This window comes from Dermacentor silvarum, chromosome 10 (genome assembly GCF_013339745.2).
Source record: "Dermacentor silvarum isolate Dsil-2018 chromosome 10, BIME_Dsil_1.4, whole genome shotgun sequence".
NCBI lineage: Eukaryota > Metazoa > Arthropoda > Arachnida > Ixodida > Ixodidae > Dermacentor > Dermacentor silvarum.
In genome coordinates this window covers 51,190,703-51,206,384 of record NC_051163.1, presented here as the reverse complement: position 1 = coordinate 51,206,384, position 15,682 = coordinate 51,190,703, and positions in this window count along the sequence as shown.

Below are 15,682 nucleotides of genomic sequence, written 5' to 3'. Positions count from 1 at the left end.
AATCGTCGTCAGCACGTGTTCGGGGAGTGCTGCAGGCCCTGAATCAGCATTTTCCAGAAAACTGATTCGACCTTGCTCGGTCAACATTTCACTGTGCTATATATACACTTACCATTTTCTTTTTTCGGGCGAGCCAATCTGCGCCCATCCGTTTATTCATGGCGTAACTCGTCGTCAGCAGGTGTTCGGGGAGTGCTGCAGGCCCTGAACCAGCGTTTTCGAAAAAAGTGATTCGACCTTGCTCGGTCAACATTTCACTTACCCTTTTTCTTTTTTTTCTTTTTTTCAGGCCAGCCAATCTGCGCCCATCCGTTTATTTGTGGCCTAAATCGTCGTCACCACGTGTTCGGGGAGTGCTGCATGCCCTGAACCAGCGTTTTCCAGAAAAGTGATTCGACCTTGCCCGGTCAACATTTCACTTGGCTATACACTTACCCTTTTTCTTTTTCTTTTTTTTAGGCCAGCCAATCTGCACCCATTCGTTTATTCATGGCGTAAATCGTCGTCAGCACGTGTTAGGGGAGTGCTGCAGGCCCTGAATCAGCGTTTTCCAGAAAAGTGATTTGACCTAGCCCGGTCAACATTTCACTGGGCTATACACTTACCCTTTTTCTTTTTTTCGGACCAGCCAATCAGCGCCCATCCGTTTATTCATGGCGTAACTCGTGGTCAGCACGTGTTCGGGGAGTGCTGCAGGCCCTGAATCAGCGTTTTCCAGAAAAGTGATTCGACCTAGCCCGGTCAACATTTCACTGGGCTATACACTTACCCTTTTTCTTTTTTCGGACCAGCCAATCAGCGCCCATCCGTTTATTCATGGCGTAACTCGTCGTCAGCACGTGTTCGGGGAGTGCTGCAGGCCCTGAATCAGCGTTTTCCAGAAAAGTGATTCGACCTTGCTCGGTCAAAATTTCACTGGGCTATACACTTACCCTTTTTCTTTTTCTTTTTTTCAGGCCAGCCAATCTGCACCCATTCGTTTATTCATGGCGTAACTCGTCGTCAGCACGTGTTCGGGGAGTGCTGCAGGCCCTGAATCAGCGTTTTCCAGAAAAGTGATTCGACCTTGCTCGGTCAACATTTCACTGGGCTATACACTTACCCTTTTTCTTTTTTTCGGACCAGCCAATCAGCGCCCATCCGTTTATTCATGGCGTAACTCGTCGTCAGCACGTGTTTGGGGAGTTCTGCAGGCCCTGAATAAGCATTTTCCAGAAAACTGATTCGACCTTGCTCGGTCAACATTTCACTGGGCTATACACTTACCGTCTTTCTTTTTTTCAGGCCAGCCAATGTGTGCCCATTCGTTTATTCATGGCCTTAATCGTTATCAGCACGTGTTCGGGGAGTGCTGCAGGCCCAGAATCAGCATTTTCCAGAAAACTGATTCGACCTTGCTCGGTCAACATTTCACTGTGCTATACACTTACCGTTTTTCTTCTTTTTTTCAGGCCAGCCAATGTGTGCCCATTTCTTTATTCATGGCCTTAATCGTTATCAGCACGTGTTCGGGGAGTGCTGCAGGCCCGGAATCAGCATTTTCCAGAAAACTGATTCGACCTTGCTCGGTCAACATTTCACTGTGCTATACACTTACCGTTTTTCTTCTTTTTTTCAGGCCAGCCAATGTGTGCCCATTCGTTTATTCATGGCCTTAATCGTTATCAGCACGTGTTCGGGGAGTGCTGCAGGCTCTGAATCAGCATTTTCCAGAAAACTGATTCGACCTTGCTCGGTCAACATTTCACTGTGCTATACACTTACCGTTTTTCTTTTTTTTTCTTTTTTTCAGACCAGCCAATCTGCGCCCATCCGTTTAATTGTGGCCTAAATCGTCCTCAGCACGTGTTAGGGGAGTGATGCAGGCCCTGAATCCGCATTTTCCAGAAAACTGATTCGACCTTGCTCGGTCAACATTTCACTGTGCTATACACTTACCGTTTTTCTTCTTTTTTTCAGGCCAGCCAATGTGTGCCCATTCTTTTATTCGTGGCCTTAATCGTTATCAGCACGTGTTCGGGGAGTGCTGCAGGCCCTGAATCAGCATTTTCCAGAAAACTGATTTGACCTTGCTCAGTCAACATTTCACTGGGCTATACACTTACCGTTTTTCTTCTTTTTTTCAGGCCAGCCAATGTGTGCCCATTCGTTTATTCATGGCCTTAATCGTTATCAGCACGTGTTCGGGGAGTGCTGCAGGCCCTGAATCAGCATTTTCCAGAAAACTGATTCGACCTTGCTCGGTCAACATTTCACTGGGCTATACACTTACCGTTTATCTTCTTTTTTTCAGGCCAGCCAATGTGTGCCCATGCGTTTATTCATGGCCTTAATCATTATCAGCACGTGTTCGGGGAGTGCTGCAGGCCCTGAATCAGCATTTTCCAGAAAACTGATTCGACCTTGCTCGGTCAACATTTCACTGTGCTATACACTTACCGTTTTTCTTCTTTTTTTCAGGCCAGCCAATGTGTGCCCATTCGTTTATTCATGGCCTTAATCGTTATCAGCACGTGTTCGGGGAGTGCTGCAGGCTCTGAATCAGCATTTTCCAGAAAACTGATTCGACCTTGCTCGGTCAACATTTCACTGTGCTATACACTTACCGTTTTTCTTCTTTTTTTCAGGCCAGCCAATGTGTGCCCATTCGTTTATTCATGGCCTTAATCGTTATCAGCACGTGTTCGGGGAGTGCTGCAGGCTCTGAATCAGCATTTTCCAGAAAACTGATTCGACCTTGCTCGGTCAACATTTCACTGGGCTATACACTTACCGTTTTCTTCTTTTTTTCAGGCCAGCCAATGTGTGCCCATTTGTTTATTCATGGCCTTAATCGTTATCAGCACGTGTTCGGGGAGTGCTGCAGGCCCGGAATCAGCATTATCCAGAAAACTGATTCGACCTTGCTCGGTCAACATTTCACTGTGCTATACACTTACCGTTTTTCTTTTTTTTTCAGGCCAGCCAATCTGCGCCCATCCGTTTATTTGTGGCCTAAATCGTCGTCAGCACGTGTTAGGGGAGTGATGCAGGCCCTGAATCAGCATTTTCCAGAAAACTGATTCGACCTTGCTCGGTCAACATTTCACTGTGCTATACACTTACCGTTTTTCTTTTTTTCTTTTTTTTTCAGGCCAGCCAATCTGCGCCCATCCGTTTATTTGTGGCCTAAATCGTCGTCAGCACGTGTTATGGGAGTGATGCAGGCCCTGAATCAGAATTTTCCAGAAAAGTGATTCGACCTTGCTCGGTCAACATTTCACTGGGCTATACACTTACCGTTTATCTTCTTTTTTTTCAGGCCAGCCTATGTGTGCCCATTCGTTTATTCATGGCCTTAATCGTTATCAGCACGTGTTCGGGGAGTGCTGCAGGCCCTGAATCAGCATTTTCCAGAAAACTGATTCGACCTTGCTCGGTCAACATTTCACTGGGCTATATATACACTTACCGTTTATCTTCTTTTTTTCAGGCCAGCCAATGTGTGCCCATTCATTTATTCATGGCCTTAATCGTTATCAGCACGTGTTCGGGGAGTGCTGCAGGCCCTGAATTAGCATTTTCCAGAAAACTGACTCGACCTTGCTCGGTCAACATTTCACTGGGCTATACACTTGCCGTTTTTCTTTTTTTCAGGCCAACCAATGTGTCCCCATTCGTTAATAATGGCGTAAATCGTTATCAGCACGTGTTCGGGGAGTGCTGCAGGCCCTGATTCAGCATTTACCAGGAATGTGATTCGACCTTGCACTGTCAACATTTCACTGGGCCATACACTTACCCTTTTTCTTTTTTTTCAGGCCAGCCAATGTGTGCCCTCCGTTAATAATGGCGTAAATCGTTATCAGCACGTGTTCGGGGAGTGCTGCAGGCCCTAAATCAGCATTTTCCAGAAAACTGATTCGACCTTGCTCGGTCAACATTTCACTGGGCTATACACTTACCGTTTTTCTTCTTTTTTTCAGGCCAGCCAATGTGTGCCCATTCGTTTATTCATGGACTTAATCGTTATCAGCACGTGTTCGGGGAGTGCTGCAGGCCCTGAATCAGCATTTTCCAGAAAACTGATCTGACCTTGCTCGGTCAACATTTCACGGGGCTATACACTTACCATTTACCTTCTTTTTTTCAGGCCAGCCAATGTGTGCCCATTTGTTTATTCATGGCCTTAATCGTTATCAGCATGTGTTCGGGGAGTGCTGCAGGCCCTGAATCAGCATTTTCCAGAAAACTGATTCGACCTTGCTCGGTCAACATTTCACTGGGCTAAACACTTACCGTTTTTCTTCTTTTTTTCAGGCCAGCCAATGTGTGCCCATTCGTTTATTCATGGCCTTAATCGTTTTCAGCACGTGTTCGGGGAGTTCTGCAGGCCCTGAATAAGCATTTTCCAGAAAACTGATTCGACCTTGCTCGGTCAACATTTCACTGGGCTATACACTTACCGTTTTTCTTCTTTTTTTCAGGCCAGCCAATGTGTGCCCATTCGTTTATTCATGCACTTAATCGTTATCAGCACGTGTTCGGGGAGTGCTGCAGGCCCTGAATCAGCATTTTCCAGAAAACTGATCTGACCTTGCTCGGTCAACATTTCACGGGGCTATACACTTACCGTTTACCTTCTTTTTTTCAGGCCAGCCAATGTGTGCCCATTTGTTTATTCATGGCCTTAATCGTTATCAGCACGTGTTCGGGGAGTGCTGCAGGCCCTGAATCAGCATTTTCCAGAAAACTGATTCGACCTTGCTCGGTCAGCATTTCACTGGGCTATACACTTACCGTTTTTCTTTTTTTTTTCAGGCCAGCCAATCTGCGCCCATCCGTTTATTTGTGGCCTAAATCGTCGTCAGCACGTGTTAGGGGAGTGATGCAGGCCCTGAATCAGCATTTTCCAGAAAACTGATTCGACCTTGCTCGGTCAACATTTCACTGTGCTATACACTTACCGTTTTTCTTTTTTTCTTTTTTTCAGGCCAGCCAATCTGCGCCCATCCGTTTATTTGTGGCCTAAATCGTCGTCAGCACGTGTTAGGGGAGTGATGCAGGCCCTGAATCAGCATTTTCCAGAAAAGTGATTCGACCTTGCTCGGTCAACATTTCACTGGGCTATACACTTACCGTTTATCTTCTTTTTTTCAGGCCAGCCTATGTGTGCCCATTCGTTTATTCATGGCCTTAATCGTTATCAGCACGTGTTCGGGGAGTGCTGCAGGCCCTGAATCAGCATTTTCCAGAAAACTGATTCGACCTTGCTCGGTCAACATTTCACTGGGCTATATATACACTTACCGTTTATCTTCTTTTTTTCAGGCCAGCCAATGTGTGCCCATTCATTTATTCATGGCCTTAATCGTTATCAGCACGTGTTCGGGGAGTGCTGCAGGCCCTGAATTAGCATTTTCCAGAAAACTGACTCGACCTTGCTCGGTCAACATTTCACTGGGCTATACACTTGCCGTTTTTCTTTTTTTCAGGCCAACCAATGTGTGCCCATTCGTTAATAATGGCGTAAATCGTTATCAGCACGTGTTCGGGGAGTGCTGCAGGCCCTGATTCAGCATTTTCCAGGAATGTGATTCGACCTTGCACTGTCAACATTTCACTGGGCTATACACTTACCTTTTTCTTTTTTTTCAGGCCAGCCAATGTGTGCCCATCCGTTAATAATGGCGTAAATCGTTATCAGCACGTGTTCGGGGAGTGCTGCAGGCCCTGATTCAGCATTTTCCAGGAAAGTGATTCGACCTTGCACTGTCAACATTTCACTGGGCTATACACTTACCCTTTTTCTTTTTTTTCAGGCCAGCCAATGTGTGCCCTCCGTTAATAATGGCGTAAATCGTTATCAGCACGTGTTCGGGGAGTGCTGCAGGCCCTGAATCAGCATTTTCCGGAAAACTGATTCGACCTTGCTCGGTCAACATTTCACTGTGCTATACACTTACCGTTTTTCTTCTTTTTTTCAGGCCAGCCAATGTGTGCCCATTCGTTTATTCATGGCCTTAATCGTTATCAGCACGTGTTCGGGGAGTGCTGCAGGCTCTGAATCAGCATTTTCCAGAAAACTGATTCGACCTTGCTCGGTCAACATTTCACTGTGCTATACACTTACCGTTTTTCTTCTTTTTTTCAGGCCAGCGTATGTGTGCCCATTCGTTTATTCATGGCCTTAATCGTTATCAGCACGTGTTCGGGGAGTGCTGCAGGCCCTGAATAAGCATTTTCCAGAAAACTGATTCGACCTTGCTCGGTCAACATTTCACTGGGCTATACACTTATCGTTTTTCTTCTTTTTTTCAGGCCAGCCAATGTGTGCCCATTCGTTTATTCATGGACTTAATCGTTATCAGCACGTGTTCGGGGAGTGCTGCAGGCCCTGAATCAGCATTTTCCAGAAAACTGATTTGACCTTGCTCAGTCAACATTTCACGGGACTATACACTTACCGTTTACCTTCTTTTTTTCAGGCCAGCCAATGTGTGCCCATTTGTTTATTCATGGCCTTAATCGTTATCAGCACGTGTTCGGGGAGTGCTGCAGGCCCTGAATCAGCATTTTCCAGAAAACTGATTCGACCTTGCTCGGTCAACATTTCACTGGGCTATACACTTACCGTTTTTCTAATTTTTTTCAGGCCAGCGTATGTGTGCCCATTCGTTTATGCATGGCCTTAATCGTTATCAGCACGTGTTCGGGGAGTGCTGCAGGCCCTGAATCAGCATTTTCCAGAAAACTGATTCGACCTTGCTAGGTCAACATTTCACTGGGCTATACACTTACCGTTTTTCTTCTTTTTTTCAGGCCAGCCAATGTATGCCCATTCGTTAATAATGGCGTAAATCGTTATCAGCACGTGTTCGGGGAGTGCTGCAGGCCCTGATTCAGCATTTTCCAGGAAAGTGATTCGACCTTGCACTGTCAACATTTCACTGGGCTATACACTTACCCTTTTTTTTTTCAGGCCAGCCAATGTGTGCCCATCCGTTAATAATGGCGTAAATCGTTATCAGCACGTGTTCGGGGAGTGCTGCACGCCCTGATTCAGCATTTTCCAGGAAAGTGATTCGATCTTGCACTGTCAACATTTCACTGGGCTATATACTTACCCTTTTTCTTTTTTTTCAGGCCAGCCAATGTGTGCCCATTCGTTTATTCATGGACTTAATCGTCATCAGCACGTGTTCGGGGAGTGCTGCAGGCCCTGAATCAGCATTTTCCAGAAAACTGATTTGACCTTGCTCGGTCAACATTTCACGGGGCTATACACTTACCGTCTTTCTTCTTTTTGTCAGGCCAGCCAATGTGTGCCCATTCGTTTATTCATGGCCTTAATCGTTACCAGCACGTGTTCGGGGAGTGCTGCAGGCCCTGAATCAGCATTTTCCAGAAAACTGATTCAACCTTGCTCGGTCAACATTTCACTGGGCTATGCACTTACCGTTTATCTTCTTTTTTTCAGGCCAGCCAATGTGTGCCCATTCGTTTATTCATGGTCTTAATCGTTATCAGCACGTGTTCGGGGAGTGCTGCAGGCCCTGAATCAGCATTTTCCAGAAAACTGATTCGACCTTGCTCGGTCAACATTTCACTGGGCTATACACTTACCGTTTTTCTTCTTTTTTTTCAGGCCAGCCAATGTGTGCCCATTCGTTTATTCATGGCCTTAATCGTTATCAGCACGTGTTCGGGGAGTGCTGCAGGCCCTGAATCAGCATTTTCCAGAAAACTGATTCGACCTTGCTCGGTCAACATTTCACTGTGCTCTACACTTACCGTTTTTCTTCTTTTTTTCAGGCCAGCCAATGTGTGCCCATTTGTTTATTCATGGCCTTAATCGTTATCAGCACGTGTTCGGGGAGTGCTGCAGGCCCTGAATCAGCATTTTCCATAAAACTGATTCGACCTTGCTCGGTCAACATTTCACTGGGCTATACGCTTACCGTTTTCTTCTTTTTTTCAGGCCAGCCAATGTGTGCCCATTTGTTTATTCATGGCCTTAATCGTTATCAGCACGTGTTCGGGGAGTGCTGCAGGCCCGGAATCAGCATTTTCCAGAAAACTGATTCGACCTTGCTCGGTCAACATTTCACTGTGCTATACACTTACCGTCTTTCTTTTTTTTTTCAGGCCAGCCAATCTGCGCCCATCCGTTTATTTGTGGCCTAAATCGTCGTCAGCACGTGTTAAGGGAGTGATGCAGGCCCTGAATCACCATTTTCCAGAAAACTGATTCGACCTTGCTCGGTCAACATTTCACTGTGCTATACACTTACCGTTTTTCTTTTTTTTTTCAGGCCAGCCAATCTGCGCCCATCCGTTTATTTGTGGCCTAAATCGTCGTCAGCACGTGTTAGGGGAGTGATGCAGGCCCTGAATCAGCATTTTCCAGAAAAGTGATTCGACCTTGCTCGGTCAACATTTCACTGTGCTATACACTTACCGTTTTTCTTCTTTTTTTCAGGTCAGCCAATGTGTGCCCATTCATTTATTCATGGCCTTAATCGTTATCAGCACGTGTTCGGGGAGTGCTGCAGGCCCTGAATCAGCATTTTCCAGAAAACTGATTCGACCTTGCTCGGTCAACATTTTACTGGGCTATACACTTACCATTTATCTTCTTTTTTTTTCAGGCCAGCCAATGTGTGCCCATTCATTTATTAATGGCCTTAATCGTTATCAGCACGTGTTCGGGGAGTGCTGCAGGCCCTGAATCAGCATTTTCCAGAAAACTGATTCGACCTTGCTCGGTCAACATTTCACTGGGCTTATACACTTGCCGTTTTTCTTCTTTTTTTCAGGCCAGCCAATGTGTGCCCATTCGTTAATAATGGCGTAAATCGTTATCAGCACGTGTTCGGGGACTGCTGCAGGCCCTGATTCAGCATTTTCCAGGAAAGTGATTCGACCTTGCACTGTCAACATTTCACTGGGCTATACACTTACCCTTTTTCTTTTTTTTCAGGCCAGCCAATGTGTGCCCATTCGTTAATAATGGCGTAAATCGTTATCAGCACGTGTTCGGGGAGTGCTGCACGCCCTGATTCAGCATTTTCCAGGAAAGTGATTCGACCTTGCACTGTCAACATTTCACTGGGCTATACACTTACCCTTTTTTTTTTCAGGCCAGCCAATGTGTGCCCATCCGTTAATAATGGCGTAAATCGTTATCAGCACGTGTTCGGGGAGTGTTGCACGCCCTGATTCAGCATTTTCCAGGAAAGTGATTCGATCTTGCACTGTCAACATTTCACTGGGCTATACACTTACCCTTTTTCTTTTTTTTCAGGCCAGCCAATGTGTGCCCATTCGTTTATTCATGGACTTAATCGTCATCAGCACGTGTTCGGGGAGTGCTGCAGGCCCTGAATCAGCATTTTCCAGAAAACTGATTTGACCTTGCTCGGTCAACATTTCACGGGGCTATGCACTTACCGTTTATCTTCTTTTTTTCAGGCCAGCCAATGTGTGCCCATTCGTTTATTCATGGCCTTAATCGTTATCAGCACGTGTTCGGGGAGTGCTGCAGGCCCTGAATCAGCATTTTCCAGAAAACTGATTCGACCTTGCTCGGTCAACATTTCACTGTGCTCTACACTTACCGTTTTTCTTCTTTTTTTCAGGCCAGCCAATGTGTGCCCATTCGTTTATTCATGGCCTTAATCGTTATCAGCACGTGTTCGGGGAGTGCTGCAGGCCCTGAATCAGCATTTTCCATAAAACTGATTCGACCTTGCTCGGTCAACATTTCACTGGGCTATACGCTTACCGTTTTCTTCTTTTTTTCAGGCCAGCCAATGTGTGCCCATTCGTTAATAATGGCGTAAATCGTTATCAGCACGTGTTCGGGGAGTGCTGCAGGCCCTGATTCAGCATTTTCCAGGAAAGTGATTCGACCTTGCACTGTCAACATTTCACTGGGCTATACACTTACCCTTTTTCTTTTTTTTCAGGCCAGCCAATGTGTGCCCATTCGTTTATTCATGGACTTAATCGTTATCAGAACGTGTTCGGGGAGTGCTGCACGCCCTGATTCAGCATTTTGCAGGAAAGTGATTCGACCTTGCACTGTCAACATTTCACTGGGCTATACACTTACCCTTTTTCTTTTTTTTCAGGCCAGCCAATGTGTGCCCATTCGTTTATTCATGGACTTAATCGTTATCAGAATGTGTTCGGGGAGTGCTGCAGGCCCTGAATCAGCATTTTCCAGAAAACTGATTTGACCTTGCTCGGTCAACATTTCACGGGGCTATACACTTACCGTCTTTCTTCTTTTTTTCAGGCCAGCCAATGTGTGCCCATTCGTTTATTCATGGCCTTAATCGTTATCAGCACGTGTTCGGGGAGTGCTGCAGGCCCTGAATCAGCATTTTCCAGAAAACTGATTCAACCTTGCTCGGTCAACATTTCACTGGGCTGTACACTTACAGGTTATCTTCTTTTTTTCAGGCCAGCCAATGTGTGCCCATTCGTTTATTCATGGCCTTAATCGTTATCAGCACGTGTTCGGGGAGTGCTGCAGGCCCTGAATCAGCATTTTCCAGAAAATTGATTCGGCCAAGCTCGGTCAACATTTCACTGGGCTATACACCTTACCCTTTTTCTTTTTTTCTTTAAGGCCAGCCAATCTGCGCCCATCCGTTTATTTGTAGCCTAAATCGTCGTCAGCACGTGTTGGGCGAGTGCTGCAGGCCCTGAATCAGCATTTTCCAGAAAACTGATTCGACCTTGCTCGGTCAACATTTCACTGTGCTATATATACACTTACCATTTTCTTTTTTCGGGCGAGCCAATTCGCCCATCCGTTTATTCATGGCGTAACTCGTCGTCAGCAGGTGTTCGGGGAGTGCTGCAGGCCCTGAACCAGCGTTTTCGAAAAAAGTGATTCGACCTTGCTCGGTCAACATTTCACTTACCCTTTTTCTTTTTTTTCTTTTTTTCAGGCCAGCCAATCTGCGCCCATCCGTTTATTTGTGGCCTAAATCGTCGTCACCACGTGTTCGGGGAGTGCTGCATGCCCTGAACCAGCGTTTTCCAGAAAAGTGATTCGACCTTGCCCGGTCAACATTTCACTTGGCTATACACTTACCCTTTTTCTTTTTCTTTTTTTTTTAGGCCAGCCAATCTGCACCCATTCGTTTATTCATGGCGTAAATCGTCGTCAGCACGTGTTAGGGGAGTGCTGCAGGCCCTGAATCAGCGTTTTCCAGAAAAGTGATTTGACCTAGCCCGGTCAACATTTCACTGGGCTATACACTTACCCTTTTTCTTTTTTTCGGACCAGCCAATCAGCGCCCATCCGTTTATTCATGGCGTAACTCGTGGTCAGCACGTGTTCGGGGAGTGCTGCAGGCCCTGAATCAGCGTTTTCCAGAAAAGTGATTCGACCTAGCCCGGTCAACATTTCACTGGGCTATACACTTACCCTGTTTCTTTTTTTCGGACCAGCCAATCAGCGCCCATCCGTTTATTCATGGCGTAACTCGTCGTCAGCACGTGTTTGGGGAGTGCTGCAGGCCCTGAATCAGCGTTTTCCAGAAAAGTGATTCGACCTTGCTCGGTCAACATTTCACTGGGCTATACACTTACCCTTTTTCTTTTTCTTTTTTTCAGGCCAGCCAATCTGCACCCATTCGTTTATTCATGGCGTAACTCGTCGTCAGCACGTGTTCGGGGAGTGCTGCAGGCCCTGAATCAGCGTTTTCCAGAAAAGTGATTCTACCTTGCTCGGTCAACATTTCACTGGGCTATACACTTACCCTTTTTCTTTTTTTCAGGCCAGCCAATCAGCGCCCATCCGTTTATTCATGGCGTAACTCGTGGTCAGCACGTGTTCGGGGAGTGCTGCAGGCCCTGAATCAGCGTTTTCCAGAAAAGTGATTCGACCTAGCCCGGTCAACATTTCACTGGGCTATACACTTACCCTTTTTCTTTTTTTCGGACCAGCCAATCAGCGCCCATCCGTTTATTCATGGTGTAACTCGTCGTCAGCACGTGTTCGGGGAGTGCTGCAGGCCCTGAATCAGCGTTTTCCAGAAAAGTGATTCGACCTTGCTCGGTCAAAATTTCACTGGGCTATACACTTACCCTTTTTCTTTTTCTTTTTTTCAGGCCAGCCAATCTGCACCCATTCGTTTATTCATGGCGTAACTCGTCGTCAGCACGTGTTCGGGGAGTGCTGCAGGCCCTGAATCAGCATTTTCCAGAAAAGTGATTCGACCTTGCTCGGTCAACATTTCACTGGGCTATACACTTACCCTTTTTCTTTTTTTCGGACCAGCCAATCAGCGCCCATCCGTTTATTCATGGCGTAACTCGTCGTCAGCACGTGTTCGGGGAGTGCTGCAGGCCCTGAATCAGCATTTTCCAGAAAAGTGATTCGACCTTGCTTGGTCAACATTTCACTGGGCTATACACTTACCCTTTTTTTTTCGAGCCAGCCAATCTGCGCCCATCCGTTTATTCATGGCGTAAAGCGTTGTCAGCACGTGTTCTGGGAGTGCTGCAGGCCCTGAACCAGCGTTTTCCAGAAAAGTGATTCTACCTTGCCCGGTCAACAGTTCACTGGGCTATACACTTACCCTTTTTCTTTTTTTCTCTTTAAGGCCAGCCAATCAGCGCCCATCCGTTTATTCATGGCGTAACTCGTCGTCAGCATGTGTTCTGGGAGTGCTGCAGGCCCTGAACCAGCGTTTTCCAGAAAAGTGATTCTACCTTGCCCGGTCAACATTTCACTGGGCTATACACTTACCCTTTTTCTTTTTTTCTCTTTAAGGCCAGCCAATCAGCGCCCATCCGTTTATTCATGGCGTAACTCGTCGTCAGCACGTGTTTGGGGAGTGCTGCAGGTCCTGAATCAGCGTTTTCCAGAAAAGTGATTTGACCTTGCCCGGTCAACATTTCACTGGGCTATACACTTACCCTTTTTCTTTTTTTCTTTTTTTCAGGCCAGCCAATCTGCACCCATCCGTTTATTCATGGTCTAAATCGTCGTCAGCACGTGTTCTGGGAGTGCTGAAGGCCCTGAATCAGCATTTTCAAGAAAAGTGATTCGACCTTGCTCGGTCAACATCTTATTGGGCTATACATTTACCCTTTTTTTCTTTTTTTCTTTTCGGGCGAGCCAATCGGCGCCCATTCGTTTATTCATGGCGTAAATCGTCGTCAGCGTGTGTTCAGGAAGTGTTTTTGCACCAAAGCACTGCTTTCCATAGAAGGGATTCGACCTTGCTGGGTCAACGTTTAATTTTTACAGCGTATCTGTTAAAGCCTCGCTAGGTTGGTCTCGTTGTCGTGCGCAGCATCGCCGAGTTGGGAGAATGTGAAAGCAGAGCATAGGAGCAGAGGAGAGGAGTTGCAGACAGAGAAAGAAAGCGATACAGACAGAGTGCGAGAGAATTAAAAAACAAAATGAACTTCCTTGGTTGGCGGCATTCGAGCCCAGTTGCCTACGGTCCGAAGGTTAGCGTCATAACCACTGCGCTATACACCCACGCTTGCAGGACATGCATTTATGGGAATCATATGGTTGCATTGTAGCGACGATTGTAACAGAACTTGCTATGGGCGTGAGAAAGAGAAAATGAGAGAGAGAGAGAGAGAGAGACAGATAGAGAGAATGAAAGCGATCGAAAGAAAAAAACACAATGATAACTTTCTTGGCGAGGCAGGATTTGAACACGGGTACTCATGGTCCCAAAGCTAGCGTCATACCCGCTACGCTATACACCCACGCTTGCAGATCGCCGCTCTTTCATCAGATTTCAGAAGCGTAGGACTGGCTTAAGTTTTTTTTTTTTACTTTTTTTTCGGGTGAGCCAATCTGCGCATATCTGTTTATTCATCGCGTAAATCGGTGTCAAAGCGTGCACTGGGAGTAATGTATGCACCAAACCACTGCTTTCCGTAGAAATGAATGAATGAATGAATGAATGAATGAATGAATGAATGAATGAATGAATGAATGAATGAATGAATGAATGAATGAATGAATGAATTGTGGGGTTCTACGTGCCAAAACAACGATTTGATTATGAGGCACGCCGTAGTTGGAGACTCCGGATTAATTTTGACCACCAGGGGATCTTTAACGTGCTCCCAATGCACGGGACACGGGCGTTTTTGCATTTCGCCCTCATGGAAATGCAGCCGCCGCGGACGAGATTTGATGACGCGACCTCGTGCTTAGCAGCGCAGCATCATAGCCTCTGAGCCACCACGGCGGGTTCCATAGAAGTGATTCGACCTAGCTGGGTCGACATTTCAAGGAGCTATAGGCTTACTTTTCTTTCTTTTTTTTTGCGGGCGAGCTAATCTGCGCTTATCCGTGTATGCATCGCGTAAATCATCGCCAGTACGTGCACTGGGAGTGATGTGTGCACCAAACTATAGAAGTGATTAGACCTAGCTGGGACAACATTTCAATGAGCAATAGGTCTACGCTTTTTTACAGGGGAGCTCTTTATGGCTATAGGATTTCGTGCATTTTTCGTGTGCGTGTGCAGAAATATGGGCCGATCCTTTGACTGTGCAGAAAGGGTCCAAGCGCAATGGCACATATATCCCTGTGGACTCCGGGTGGTGGGCTCCGGAGCCTGTAATTAACGCGCCCTTGAACTACCCTTCTCACACCTGGGACTCAAAGAGGTGCCAGGAACAAGGGTAACAACAGAGGGTTTTATATTCACATGTTTAGAAAAAACAGGAGGGATAAGTAACACTAATAAAGGCATGAAGCTAGTGAGTAGTGAACGATAGTGCATAGATGGAACGTGTATAAATTTCACAGGCACGGGCACAAAACGGGCCGAGCAGGACCCAACACTAGTTGACGGCACCGACCAGTGTTCCTAGTCGAGTCGACAACCGGGGAGTCAACTACCGGTGAGGTGCGCGGTTGTGGTAGATCTCTCGGGAAGCAGTGACCACCTCACTCACAACCAGCTTCTTGAAGAGCTTGAGGTATGAGCGGATGCAAATCCGTTGCATGATGGTGTCGTCTTTAGGGTACCACAAGCCCACAGCACCAACGATGACGGCGTCGACGGTCACCGGTTGGTACCACTGTGCCAGGTGGAGGCGCACGGGCTCTTACTTGGTGATTTTGGCAGCGCGGGCTGCGGAGAAGGCGTCGGGTCTGTCATCGAAAGGACAACAGACGACCACGACGATCGCCTCTTCGCCGCGCACCACGACGAGGTCCGGGCGAAGGTTGGTGCTGCCGACCGGTCGGTTCTCGTGCGTGATGGTAAACCGGTTCCGGCACGCAGTGCGTAGACGAGCCACGATGCTGTTGTGGCGGGCCGTGTACATAGGGCTCTTTGACATGCGGTGGCAGAGGACGTGGGGTAAGGTCTCCTCACGTACCCGCAGACTCTGCACCGCTGGTCACGGCCGGTCATCCACGGGCAGGCTCCGTTTAAAGGTAGAAGACTGAGCCTGGCCTTGTGGATGAACCGCCAGTCCGCAAACCGGGTAAAGGACCCGGAGTGCATGAAGTGGGAACTGGCCGTGTCGGCGGCCACGCACTGCAGCACCTTGTCTTGGTTAGGCTTATTGTGGAGGACCGTGCCCTGGCAGCCGATTTAATGCCGCGAAGCGGCCGGATAACCTTCCTGCGGTGGGTTGAGGTGAGTGTTTTGTCACTGCAGGTCATCCGGACGCCATCAGGGTCGGCCACGTC